Source organism: Schistocerca gregaria, chromosome 1, assembly GCF_023897955.1.
Source record: "Schistocerca gregaria isolate iqSchGreg1 chromosome 1, iqSchGreg1.2, whole genome shotgun sequence".
NCBI classification, from domain to species: domain Eukaryota; kingdom Metazoa; phylum Arthropoda; class Insecta; order Orthoptera; family Acrididae; genus Schistocerca; species Schistocerca gregaria.
In genome coordinates, this window is record NC_064920.1 from 775,492,445 (window position 1) to 775,506,292 (window position 13,848).

The window sequence follows — 13,848 nt, forward strand, 5'->3', positions numbered from 1 at the left end:
GTTTGACAGGTCCCCGATTGCCTGATATGGATTTGATTCCACTTCTATCCTTAACATGTCGTTATCTAAAACTGTTCATCTTTCTGATCGATACGAGTCTGACAGATCAAAATTACCCAATTTGAACTTCTAAAACAATCTTCGGTATTTACGAACGTCTAATGCAGTTTGATAAACACCGGAAACGTTTTTACTAGTAACTTTTTCGTTTCTGGTTTTGTGAAATTCCAAAAGCCCATGATGTCGGGTCTCGTATTTGGCCATTTCACAAAAAAAAAGGGATTTAATGACAAACGAATATCAACGTGCGCAAAAGCGACATTACTTTCCGACCCCGCTGACACATTCTTGTCTTACTTAAGTAAGTTTCTTCTCATTATTGTACCTGAAAAATGGCCCATTTCGTGTTCTTTCCTTTTCTCTATAACTTATACATTTTCATCTATAGTATAGGAATCTCTACAAAAAGAATGGCACAGCGTACTTTTTACTGAACCATACATTACAGCCTGTTTCTCTTCCATTCGTGGATGGAATGTGGGAAGAATGGCGGTTTCTGCGCCTCTGTGCAATCGGTTATTTCCACAATTATCCAGCACGATCACTATGCCATAGACACGAAGGTGGCTGAAGAATATTCATGATTTCTACCCTGAAAGATGAGTCTTGCAGTTTTCTAAGCTCGTTGTTGAGATATGCAAGCGTTATTGCTTCGTGTTCTGCCAATTACGATATCTCAACATTCCTGATACACTCCCTCGCAGTCAAACAAGCCTCTGACCATTTGCTCCACCTATAAATTTTCAGTTATTTACAATTTTTTCAACGGTTTCTACACATCAGGTGAATGTTACAAGTACAATGTCACTACGGAAAAGGGCTCTCTGTAGTGGTGGCTAGCACAGGTACAGACACTTACAATACCACTCTGACTCCCACGTGCCTGTTTTATTGGATGAGTCTGCGAGTCCAGCGAAGCTGTAATTTGTAAAACGCAGCTGTACGACTTTCACCATACGTCCTTCCACGTTACGCTCCGTCCGGTGCCACATTTTCATATACTTCCAATTAACCGTGCCTTTAAATAAAGTTGGTATGTATAAATAACACATTTCGAATTAAAGCGATTTACTTACATAGCATATAGCCTACTGCAAAAATACTGTTACAGTTATCTGAAACTACAAACTAATTGCAAGCCACGTGTGCTATCTATTGATCGCTTCGTCATCACCAGGAACTCTGTTGGCCCGCCAGGGAAAGCTCTCAGAGGACATTCTTGAATTACATGGCGAACAGTGTGCTATTTAGCACCACAGTCACTTTTACTGCAGTTTTGTTCTTCCGCTTGTGTAGAGAGTCAGAATGCTTTCCAGTGTTGGTCCTTTTCTGGTTAAGAACCAACCATCTCTTGCGTGGCAATTCAAAACCAGGTAGCGTGGCTGATATCGATGGCATCATAAGTTGCTCTATCGAAGTACTAATCTGCCATGTGTGTCTGCAGCAATTATGAGTATTAAAGTCGTTTCCACCTAACACTCTTGTGGCTTCCAGGGGTGGGTGAAGAGAGAGAAGCCTACCTTAGTAGTAGGGCAAAGGGTGGTATCAACCCACAGTGCGGATTCCTCACATCACGGTCAAGCATGCATTCAGGGGCAGACTTGTGGTCCTCTTTTGGTAGATAGGTCCTTAGCTTCTTGTTCAGCTAAGTAGTTTATGACCCCCTGTGATAACCTGTCCTTAATTTATTGTTCAGTTAAGTGGATTTCCATGTCACCCCTACACCTCCCCCTCCCCTTTCTCCCCCCCCCCCCCCCCCCCACTCCTCTGGGAACTCCCCACACTGATACAAGATACTGTGGGAAATCTCCCAGCCCTCTCCCCTCCCTCATCTGGAAATTGAATTGGAAAATCACTCAGTTGATTGGCCATTTGGTGGGAAATCGATTTCCGTGCATGGAATATTGTTTCAACAGTTTCTGGTAGATAAAACAATTTATGGAATTTTGTTTATTTTAACAATTTTTTTCATACAAGGCTGTGTATGGAACATGGTTTATTTATTTACAGAATTTGTCACTATACTGTCTGCACTGAATGGAATACTGTGTTTTTAACATTTTGAAGGCGAAAAGGCAGTATTGAACATATAACACTTGTGGCACTTTTCTTATCCCAATCACGCTAGTAATACAGTCATGAAACACTCATCACATGTAATTGTACTATTAAAAATCTTTCACACTGACAGCAGGGCACTGCGTGCTGGGCCGACCTCTTCAATGTTTCCGCATGTGCAGGCCACAATACAACCCTTGAGCCTCACGACTGGCAGAGCAAATGTGACCGAAACAAACGCGCCAGTTTGTGCCAACCCTTTGATATTGACACCTGAGAAATTTCTGGCACAACACATACACTCTCTCTAAAGGGACCACATCGAGTCATATGCCACTGTCGTGCCAGCATGTCTGTTGGTCATGGTTGGACCAAGCTACAAACAAAGCAGTGTTTATCTGGTAAAACCCCAGCTGTCAATGTCTTGGGAATATTCCCTAACAATATCAGATTGATTGACTAATTAATTCAATCAATACCCTTTGTTTGCGAATGTTTTTCCTTCCTTTCCATTGGGGTATACTAGGATTGGATATTTGGTGGGATTCGATCCTGCAACCACCTGGTTTCCAAACCCTACTGGATTTGTTTTCCCTGGGAGCACTATGGGACTTAACTTCTGAGGTCATCAGCCCCTGGAACTTAGAACTACTTAATCCTAAGTAACATAAGGACATGACACACATCCAAGCCCGAGGCAGGATTCGAACCTGCGACCGTATCGGTCGCGCGGTTCCAGACTGTAGTGCCTAGAACCGCTCGACCACTGCGGCCGGCTAATTTGCAGGAGGGGCTGGAGAGATGTGTACTCAAACACAACAGGTCATTTGGCAGTGAGTCCATTATGCTGAAGGTAACTGAAAATTTCAAATTTCAGCTCAGTTGCGTGCTGTGTCCTTAAACAATTTTCTGGAGGGCCTGGAGAGATGTGTGTTCACAATACAACTATCAGAAACAACAAATTGATCAATCGATAATGTGATGTTGCGACTGGGTTTTAAAGCTCTATAGAAATCCTAAATTGGTTCTTTCTGCTACATTCGGCAGGAGGAGGAAGGGTCTACCATGTGATGGAATAGAAACAACAATAACAAATACCTCTACAAGACAGAGTCCATTGCAATGTACCGATAAGCACTAAACACAACACACTTAAACTGTGATCCAGTTCATAGTAGTAAGTCGTCATGGCTAGATGTCAGAATCGCTATCGATCGGGAATTTGGATGTGTTACAGTAGAAATATCAGTGTATAAAACTGATTATGAAAGAACAACATAGGGATCCTCTCTTGTGATTGATAGGCTGTGGGATGTGGTCCTCCTACAGTACAGGCCACGAAACTTTACACTGGTCTGTGCAAACGACTTCGATCACTGGTCACCTTCTCTGCTGGATCAAAACCTGTAATATTTAATAGAATTGCCACGTATGCTCGATTCCAGCACACGAACGGTAATGTTTTCGATGTATCGAAAGAGAGGGACATAGTAATATCTTAGCGAGTTCTCTACCAGGTAACGTTAGTGGAGCTTTTATAGTTCGTGGTACAAAATAACGAGGATAGAGAAAATGTTTGGGTGACAGACATGAATGCACCCTGAAAGATGCAGATCTCCTTCAAGACTGCAGTACCTGTAGGTAGTTCAGAGACACATCGCAATGCAGTAGCAAAATCCTCGTCCTTATTCCAGTTCCCGTATGACGTGGAGCCTTCCTAATTTTCCTGATACGAAACACCACTGTAACTGCTCATGTTGTCTTTTCTAATACTTCTTGTTGCAGGAGAAAGCTTCTTTTGGCGTTGGCATTATGTATTGTACACCATTGGCGGGGCTATGACTACATGCTCTCATTTCCACTCAGTGGTCAAAAGGCGGTCCTGCCGCATTAAGTCAGCTCACCTTGTTACTCCATTGAATGCAGAAGGTCTTAGATACAGCGCTCTCCAATTTCCGCTCGGATCCGGCTTAAACTGGACCTATCACATGGACGAAGCTGGGGGAAGGGAGGGGCAGAGACTGAGGAACAGATACAGGATGCAGAGGGACTTCCTAAGAAAACCAAGCTGGAGTTTTTGCTGTATGGGTTCCTTAATGGATAGGTTCGAGAAAGGTGACTCGTCTCGAGATCTGAGAGTACTATGAATATGATTCACCAGTGTCTGTAATCACTTAGCCTCCTTAGGATCCAACGCTATTATGTGGTTGAATGGATAGACTTGATTCCAAATCGCAGACAGCATTTCTACCAGAAAGTGTAACACTACAGACCTGAAAAAACAGTGTATTGATCATAGGGTTTCGTACATTTGTTACGACTTCAATCTAGAGTTGCATTTTTAAGTGATTCCTCACATAGCACGCCATGTACTGTATATGACCATTCCAGTCAACCATCATCCTCCCTCAGCTATAACCCCGTGGATATCCGGCAGAACCTCTGTTACAATGTCTACATGGTACTGATGCAGAATGTGCTACAAATACGGTTTGTTAGTGCGGTAAGAAGGAATTGGAAATATCGGCTTAATACCATGATCCTTAGCTGGATCACTTTCTAAACTCGGTGATAAGGAAGATTTTATTACGAGCATACACCGCGTGCACCGTGCAGCCATACTTTCAGTCTGTCAATGCACACCCTGACAACAGCGTGTAAGTTTTTAGCGACACTTCTGTGTGCCTGTAGAACTAAGACTGTTTTTCATTCAGGGTGGCAGTAACATGGTCGTTGCGACCGTATTTTTAAGATCTGGTCGCTTATAGAACGATTACGTCTCTCTTCCTAAGAGACACTGGTACGACTCGCAAGAAAAACAAATGAGGCATGTCCACCCATCACGGATTTTCGCTCAGTATTGTTTGGTGTCACCAGCAATCAGTTATTGGCGAAGTTTTATACTTAATAATGGATGTGAGACAGATTTGCTGTGATCGGCAGGCTTATTAAGTTTGTATTGGGGTCGATTTCAATGCACCAACAGCTGTAAGGGGGACAAAGGATTTTTCATGGAAAATTACGTCCAGTCATAAAAGGAATATAGATATTGATATTTCCAGAGCCACAACTGTCATTGGGAGGTGATTTCGATACTTCTGTCATTGTCGAATGCCACTGGATTGGGGGTTGAATCGTAATGTTTAATTGTAGTTACAGTGATAAACATGTGGCTGTTTTCCTAGGACGACACTGTTTAGCGTGTATGGGCGCGTGGTGGGACTAGCCTGTGGCCAGAACTAATGGGCGTTTCCAGATGAAGGCCCTCGCGAGAGGTGGGTACAAAGAAAAGTTGGGGCCAGCTGGCTAGTTGGTTCTAGCTTGCAGCTGCAGGGGCAGGTCCCAGAAGCTGCGCTCACTGGATAGCTGAATAACGAACTAATACTCAGTATGCGTCCACTGTCTCCATGATCGTAAGTATTTCATGTACTGTCTGTACGAAATTTAATGATGCAATGTCGGTCAGTGCCAAGTGTTGGCGCTGGATGTATTGATAACATCCAAGTTCCACCACTTCAATCATCCCAGAATGCCCTCCATGGCACGCGAAGGTAGTTTTCACTGACCTTTGAGCTTTGGCTCGGGTGGTGTATGAAGGGACTGGCATGCTGCGTGTGGACACTGGAACACGACTGTGTGGGATGTGTGAATGCTTCAGCGATCTCCAACATCTGGCCAGACAACTATTGCTACAGACTGGATTGTGGTTTAAGGCGTCGTGTTCAGTGCTTCTTAGTACATCGCAGTGGACTCTCTTTTGCAGTGGTATTCGCTGTTGTCTCTACCCTGTCACACAATGGGCCCTTCCTCCTTCCAAATGTAGTGGAGAGGACGAGTTTAGAAATTCTATGAAGTTATAAAAACCCAGAAACAATGTCAAATTCTCGATTGATCAATTTATTGTTTCTGATGGTTGTGTTGTGAGTATGCGTCTGTCCAGCCACTACTACAAATTTTTTAAGGACGTAGCTCACAACTGAGCTGAAATTTGAAATTTTCAGCTACCAAATGACCTATCTGTGTCAATATCCACCGATAGGAAGCAAGGGGAAACAAATCCAGTAGTGTTTGAGAACAGAGTGGCTGCAGGATTGAATCCTTCCAAATATTCCAATAATAGTATCGACCAATAGGAATCAAGGAAAAACTGCCCCAAACAAAGGGTATCGATTTAATTAATTAGTCAATCAGTCTGATAGAGTGAGGGACTATTTCCAAGGCATCCATTAGCTGAGGGTTTACTATGTAAAGGCTGCTTTGTGTGCAGTTTGGCTGACTGCGAACCACATTGCACCCAGGTCCAGCACCGGCACACAACTGAATGTGGTACCTCAAGAGAGAGAGAGAGAGAGAGAGAGAGAGAGAGAGAGAGAGAGGGAGGGAGGGAGGGAGGGAACATATGTTTCGACGGGAATTTCTCACATATTAGTATCAAAGGGTTGCTGCAACATCAAACTTTTGTTTAGGTATTAGTGTGACATCCAGTCTGTCAGTCACAGAGCCCAAATGGGCATAGTGCGACCTGTGTGTGTGGGAACAGCGAAGCAGCCGGACCGGCGCGCAATGCCCTGCAGTCAGTGTCCAAGATTTTTAACAGTGTAATTATGTGAGATGACTGTGTTCATGACAGTATTCTTCACGCAATAAAAAAAGCGCTGCACCAGTGTAGTGACTTGTCGCCCTCAAAATGTTTAAACAAACAGTGTTCCATACAGTGCAGTCAATTTCTCAACAAATTCCTTAAATAAACATGTAAACTATATTCAAAACACTGCCTTGTATTGCATAAATTGTTTAAATAGATATATTCCACACATTACCTTGCCTACCAGAAATTGTTTAAACTGTATTCCATACACTGCAATCTAATTCCCACAAAATTCTTTAAATAAGTAAACAAACAACATTCCATACATTGCCTTGTAACAAGTAAATTCTCTAAATAAACAATATTCCACACATTGCTTTGTCTATCAGAAACAGTTTAAACTTTATTCCAGCAGTCGATTTCCTGCCACATGGCCAACCAACTGAGTGTTTTTCCCACTAATTTACAAGTGGGGGAGGGGGAAGGGGAGGGGTGTTTGATGATTTCCTAGAGGGGGAGAGGTTAATTAATTGATCGATTTAATTAATTAGTCAATCAAATTGATAGAGAGAGAGAGGGCTATTCGAATACCTCAGTCCTAGAAGTGTACTTGTATTTGTGAGGGGAGTTCCCAGAGGAGTGGGGGAGGAGGAAGGATAGGGGAGGAGGAAGGGGAGGGGGAGAGGGAGGGGTAAGGGTAGGTGTGACATGGAAAACCACTTAACTGAACAATAGATTAAGGATGGATTATCCACAGCGTTTCATAATCTGCTCAGCAGAACAATAGGTTAAGGACCATCAAATCAGAAGGGAACAATAGGTTTTCCTTTGAATATATGCTTGCCCCTGACAGAGGCAACCTTCAATGAGTAGTGATACTCCCTTGCCCTACTACTTTTCTGATGCTTGGAATGTCTGCATGAACTGGGAAGTCAGTATTTTTTTGTACTTCAGTAGAAGTGCAGCTTCATCCTGCAGAGATGCAGGTCAAATGCTGCTAAGTACGAGTAGCTGTAAAGTAGGTGTGGGACTCACAGAACCATCTATACACTGAGGTGACTCAAGTCATGGGATAGCGACACGTAATGATAATACAGATGGCCGTAGTATCCAATACACTAGGTATAATTCCTCAGTGCATTGACATAGCTGTCATTTGTAATCAGGTGATTCGTATGAAAAGGTTCCCGACCTTATTATGGCTACACGACAGGAATGCAGTGTGGTACTTGGAGCTAGAAGCATAGGACATCCGATTTCTGAAATCGTTAGGTAATTCGATATTCCGAGAGCCACAGTGTCAAGAGTATGCCGAGAACATCAAATTTCAGGCAGTACCTCTCACCACGGACAACGCGGTGGCCGACGGCCTTCGCGTAAGGACCGAGAGTAGCGGCGTTTGCGTAGAGTTTTCAACGCTAACAGGCAAGAAACAATGCGTGAAATATCAGCAGCAACCAATCTGGGAGACACGACGAACGTATCCGTTAGGACAGTGCTGTGAAATTTGACATTAATGGGCTACGGCAGCAGACGATCAACGCGAGTGCCTTTGCTAATAGCACGACTTCTCCTGCAATGCTTCTCCTGGTCTCCTGGGCTGATGATCATACCGGCTGGACTCTAGACCAATGGAAAACATTGGCCTGGTCAGGTGAGTCCCGATTTTGGTTGGTAAGAGCTGATGGTAGGGTTCGAGTGTGGCGCAGACACACAAGGTCGTGAACCCAAGCTGTGAACAAGGCACTGTGCAAGTTGTGATGGCTTGTTGTGAGCGACTTTTTGTGAATCATTGACTGGAAACCATTTGAAACCATTCTTGGATTTCATGTTCCCAAACATGTCTCCGAGCCACAGTCACTAGCGAATGGTTTGAAGGACACTATGGACATTTCGAGCGAATAATTTTGCCACCCAGTTCGCTCGACATACATCCCATAGAACATTTATGGGACATAATGGAAGATCATTTCCTGTGCCGGCAACTCTTTCGCTATTATGGACTGCTGTAGTGGTAGCATGGCCCTACGTTTCAGCAGGGGACTTCCAACGACTTGTTGAGTTCTTGCCACGTCGAGATGCTGCACTACGCCGGACAAAAGGAGGCCCGACATGACATTAGACGGTATCCCATGACTTTTGTCTCCTCAGTGTAAGACGCACGGCATGAATAAGATGTGTATCCACAACTTTGTGTGAGCACTATTGATTCAGTTTTTTGACCAATATTCCGCAAAAGGCTAAAGACTGCCAGAGCTGAAGTATGGAGTGTTGATGCAGATGATTCTCATGACAAGCTACAGTGCTTCTGGAGAATGTACGTAATACCAAAATTCAAGAAGCCTTCGTAGGAGTCACAAATTCATAGTAATCTTCTTTGTAATATGCTATCTACGAATTCCCAACATCGGTGAGAACTAAAACATCCAGGCGAGCATATTCACACACGTAACGAAACCTGTTAAAATATTCTGCTAAGCGGGATATTACTCGTTAAAAGCCATGCTACTGAAATACTAGCCGGCTGCGGTGACCGAGCGGTTCTAGGCGCTTCAGTCTGGAACCGCGCGACTGCTACGGTCGCAGGTTCGAATCCTGCCTCGGGTATGGATGTGTGTGATGTCCTCAGGCTAGTTAGGTTTAAGTTCCTCTAATTTCTCGGGGACTGATGTTAAGTTCCATAGTCCTCAGAACCATATGAACCATTTGAAATACTGTTTGAAACCGTTAACTAAAGAGCTATCCACTTCTCTGTCACGTTTACCCACTCAGTCGTGACCACAAGGCTGTTTGTGATTACATAAACAGCGCTAAGAATATTGTGCAAAGAATAGTTAGCATAGCCCAACTTACCATTACAGTGGCGAAAAATGACACAGTGAAGCGACATGAGCTTTGTTCATTATATTCAAAGTTACTTCCTATGCGGCTTTACATACTCCATTTGGCACCATCAGTTAAATTAGTAATTCAGTTTACTGTGGCATTGGGATTGGATCGTCACCGGTGACATGACCTGCGCTCGGCCAACTCTTGTCATGATCTCTCTCAAACAAACGGACTGCCACTACAGTAAGTCACCTCAGTTGCGTCAGTTTTGTTAGGTAATGTGTTCAAAATACATTTGTTAACACAGACTGATGAACGCTTGTTCTCACTCGGATCAACTATTATGAGAATTTTACTATGTACATTCATGTTCCAAACAGTATAATTACTGACGTACTTTTTTGTGTCGCTCCCACTTTAGGCACATGGGCGAGAGTCAGTTGCTCCCGACCCAAATGCACTCAAAGTGCATCTTACTTTTCTTTTCGCCGGAAATGTATACAGACGTCAACCTTCAAGAACGTTCGAGAGAGCCACGTCGGCACCTCCAAGTGACACATCTTTCGTCCACACCAGCATCCCCCCTGCTCTCCTGGTCACTTCTCCTCTTGCCTTCAGGAACAATGGTGAACGTGGCTCTATTTTATGCCCATTAATTTGCTGTTCCACTATCGACAAAACTTCACAATAAAACTATCCGTTCGATTTCTATTCAGACTGCATCAATAAACTGTATATTTTCCACTGGGTATTTTTAAGACTACTAAATGTAATATCACTGCCACGTCATACAGCTTTTTTCTATTCATCGTATTTTCAAATTGGATAACCATTTCTTAGTCATTGTGGAGAATAAGCTTCTTTTTTTAAAATATGTCTTTAGTATAGTAAAGGAATGTTCAGTAAATCGCAAACGTTCTGGGTTCTGTCAGACAGATCAGGACGATATGAAATAAATATCGACATCAGCTACGCTGGAAACAGAAGACAAATGTCATTGGAAACCTCAAGTGCTTCATTTTTAAGATATTCGTCACAGGCGACCGAGCCGGCCGCGGTGGTCTAGCGGTTCTAGGCGCGCAGTCTGGAACCGCGCGACTGCTACGGTCGCAGGTTCGAATCCTGCCTCGGGCATGGATGTGTGTGGTGTCCTTAGGTTAGTTAGGTTTAATTAGTTCTAAGTTCTAGGCGACTGATGACCTCAGATGTTAAGTCGCATAGTGCTCAGAGCCATTTGAACAGGCGACCGATGAGGAAAATCGCCGTTTTATTGCTACATGGGCATCTATAACATACCTCGTTTCTTAAAATGAGGCATTTAGCTGTGAATAAATGTTGTCAGTTATCGCAGAAAAAAGGGATGCTTGAAGCACAGGTACACCCTCTGGCAGCTCCCCATTCTCGCAAAGCTCGTCAGAATGCTTCTCTACCAGTTTAATTCGCTTCTTAGGCCATACGTACTCCATAGCCCAGCTTTCACACATGTTGTAAGTTTCGTCAAGTACCCAGAATGAGATTTTCACTCTGCAGCGGAGTGTGCACTGATGTGAAACTTCCTGGCAGATTAAAACTGTGTGCCGGGCAGAGACTCGAACTCGGGACCCTTGCCTTTCGCGGGCAAGGGGTCTACCAACTGAGCTACCCAAGCTTGTCAAAGGATACGGTCGATTTCAGTATATATCTTTTCCGTGCCCAAGTTTGTGCTCTGTCTCTAACTACCGCGTAGTGGATGAGACGTTGAAACTTAATCTTCCACCTTCGTTTCTGACAGCACCATTCCTGTGAAGTCATAAACAACTGCAATGATAGCACTCTCAGACCGCAAGGCCTTTAATGGTATATTAAGTCTTTTTAGTGGGTTACACAGGTTGTCTCAGGAACGATCATTCGAAGCAAAAACATGTAGTAAACATGAGATTCAAAATGCATATCTTAAGAGGTATGAGTTCTTCGTCTCTAATACTGCGAAAGAAATCTCTTCTCTTGCAAGTTCTTTCTATTCCATATTTTCAGAGGTGGTAGTATTGATCAAAACAAGAAAAAATGTGCAGTTAAAGTGAGCTCTAAAGTGCATAGCTTAGGAGCTATGACCACTTGTTCATCTTCGCTACTCCGCTAGTGTTCATAGCACTTAAGGTGAGAATTTTAGATCCCATGCTAACTAGACTATTTTGCTTCAAATAATCGTTCGTATCAAATCCCTGAATATTCATTAACTAAAACTATCGAGATAAAAGGCCGTGGTCGAACAGTAGAAATTCTTCCTCCTTGATGTTTCGTTGCCAAATGCGGGCAACATCTTCTAATGTGAGCCAACGACTGGCTGCTAGGCCGTGAAGGTCCTGTTTATATAGAGCGTGTAGAGGGCGCCACCACTCGTCACGTGCTGTCAACAGTGAAACTATCTCTGACTAGCGACATTAATCTCGATCAAAGGTAATCCACTGTCACATCGTTGGTACAAAGTCGACCGCCAAATTTTATCTAACTTTAGGTCTTCTTCTTTTGTGTTAAAATTATTGTGGTGCTTATAAATTCCCATGACTTCTCTGTACATACGTGCATAATAATGCTATGTCTTAGCTAGCACTGCTACTGTCGCAGGTACGAATCCTGCCTCGGGCATGGATGTGTGTGATGTCCTTAGGTTAGTTAGGTTTAAGTAGTTCTAAGTTCTAGGGGACTGATGACCTCAGCTGTTAAGTCCCATAGTGCTCAGAGCCATTTGAACCATTTTTTTTCTTAGCTAGCATAGTCGTCTTACCAAATTTTATTTTACAATCACCATCTTCAAAAACATGTTCCCCTGCAGCTGATTTGTCGGTGTGTCCCAGACGACAGTTGCTTTTGTTTTCGGTTAGGCTGGTACTAACACTTTTTTTCGTTGTTCCAAAAAAACCTTCGAGCAACTCTACCAAGTTTTATACACCCCAGGTGTTGCGAAAAGGTGTCGTGTCTTTCGCCGATCTTAATCGTTGACTTACCTTCTTGGTGTGTCTAAAGATTGTTTCAACTCAAAATTTGACCAGGACTCTCCGAACACGGTCCGTAATATTATGGACAAATGGAAGAGAAACTTTCTCAGCCGACGGTTGTTGTTACATATTTTCGGACGCTTTTCTTCTGAGATGGAGTGCTCGATCCATCTCATTATCCGCAAATCCATTTCTCTTAAAAACTGTTAGCAAATGATTTCGTTCCTCTTGAAAATTAACTGGCTCACACATTTTGTTAGACTTGTCCGCCAATCTCTTAATGGCATCTCTCTTCTGCCTGAGATGATGGTTCCAAGGTAAAGATCGGTATGTGTATGCTTCCAATATAATTTATAATCTAAAGGCCCATCTGCCAGTTTAATTACTGAAACGTCCAAAAAATTAAGCTATCCGTTACTCTCTTTCTCCATAGCAAATTGTATCTTCGGATTAATATTATTTAAATGCACCAAGAAACTATTCAATTCCTCTTCACCGTGACTTCGTATCAGAAAAGTGTCATCCACATACCGACACCACTTTAAATGACTTTTATTGGATGACTGCCCCGAATGCTGTTCAAAAAATCCATAAAAAATCCATAAAAAGAGTGTCATTTCTTCAGTTTGTCCACAGAACGCATAATCATACTGAAAATATGTCGTGGATAGGCAATGTCGAAACAAAGCTACTGTATCTGTGGTTAACACATCAGCTAAGTAAGAAATAAATCTGTTCATCTGAACCATGGCGAACAGAGATACCACATAAAAACTGATATGGATATTACTTGGACTGACAGTAATCTCCTACAATTTTTTGATAATTTTTAATATGGTGATCAGTTTTTCCGATATGCGGTTGCAACAAGGAGGCGAGATGTCTAGCCAACTCTTGAGTAGGGGACACATAAGGATTCGAGCCATCATCCCAGGTAGAAAAGAAGTGCCCTTAAAATATTGATGGACAGGGCTAATAAAATATGTGAGCCAGTTTATTTGCAACAGGAATTGAATAATTTGCGAACAGCGTTTAAGAGAAACTGATACGCTGATAATGAGATAGGTTGAGGACTCCATCTCAGAACAAAAGAGTCCGAAAATATGCAACAACAATAGTCGGCTGGGGAAGTTTTTCTTCCATTTATCCATAACGCACCGTATTGGGAATGTTCTGATCAAGTTTAGAGTTGAAACAATCTTTAGACCCACCAAGAAGATTAGTGACACCCTTTCGCAATCCTGGAGCGTATAAAATTCCGTACAATTGTGGGAAGGTTTATTTTGTTAGAACGAAAAGAAGTGTTAATACCAGCCTAACCGAACACAAAAGGAACTG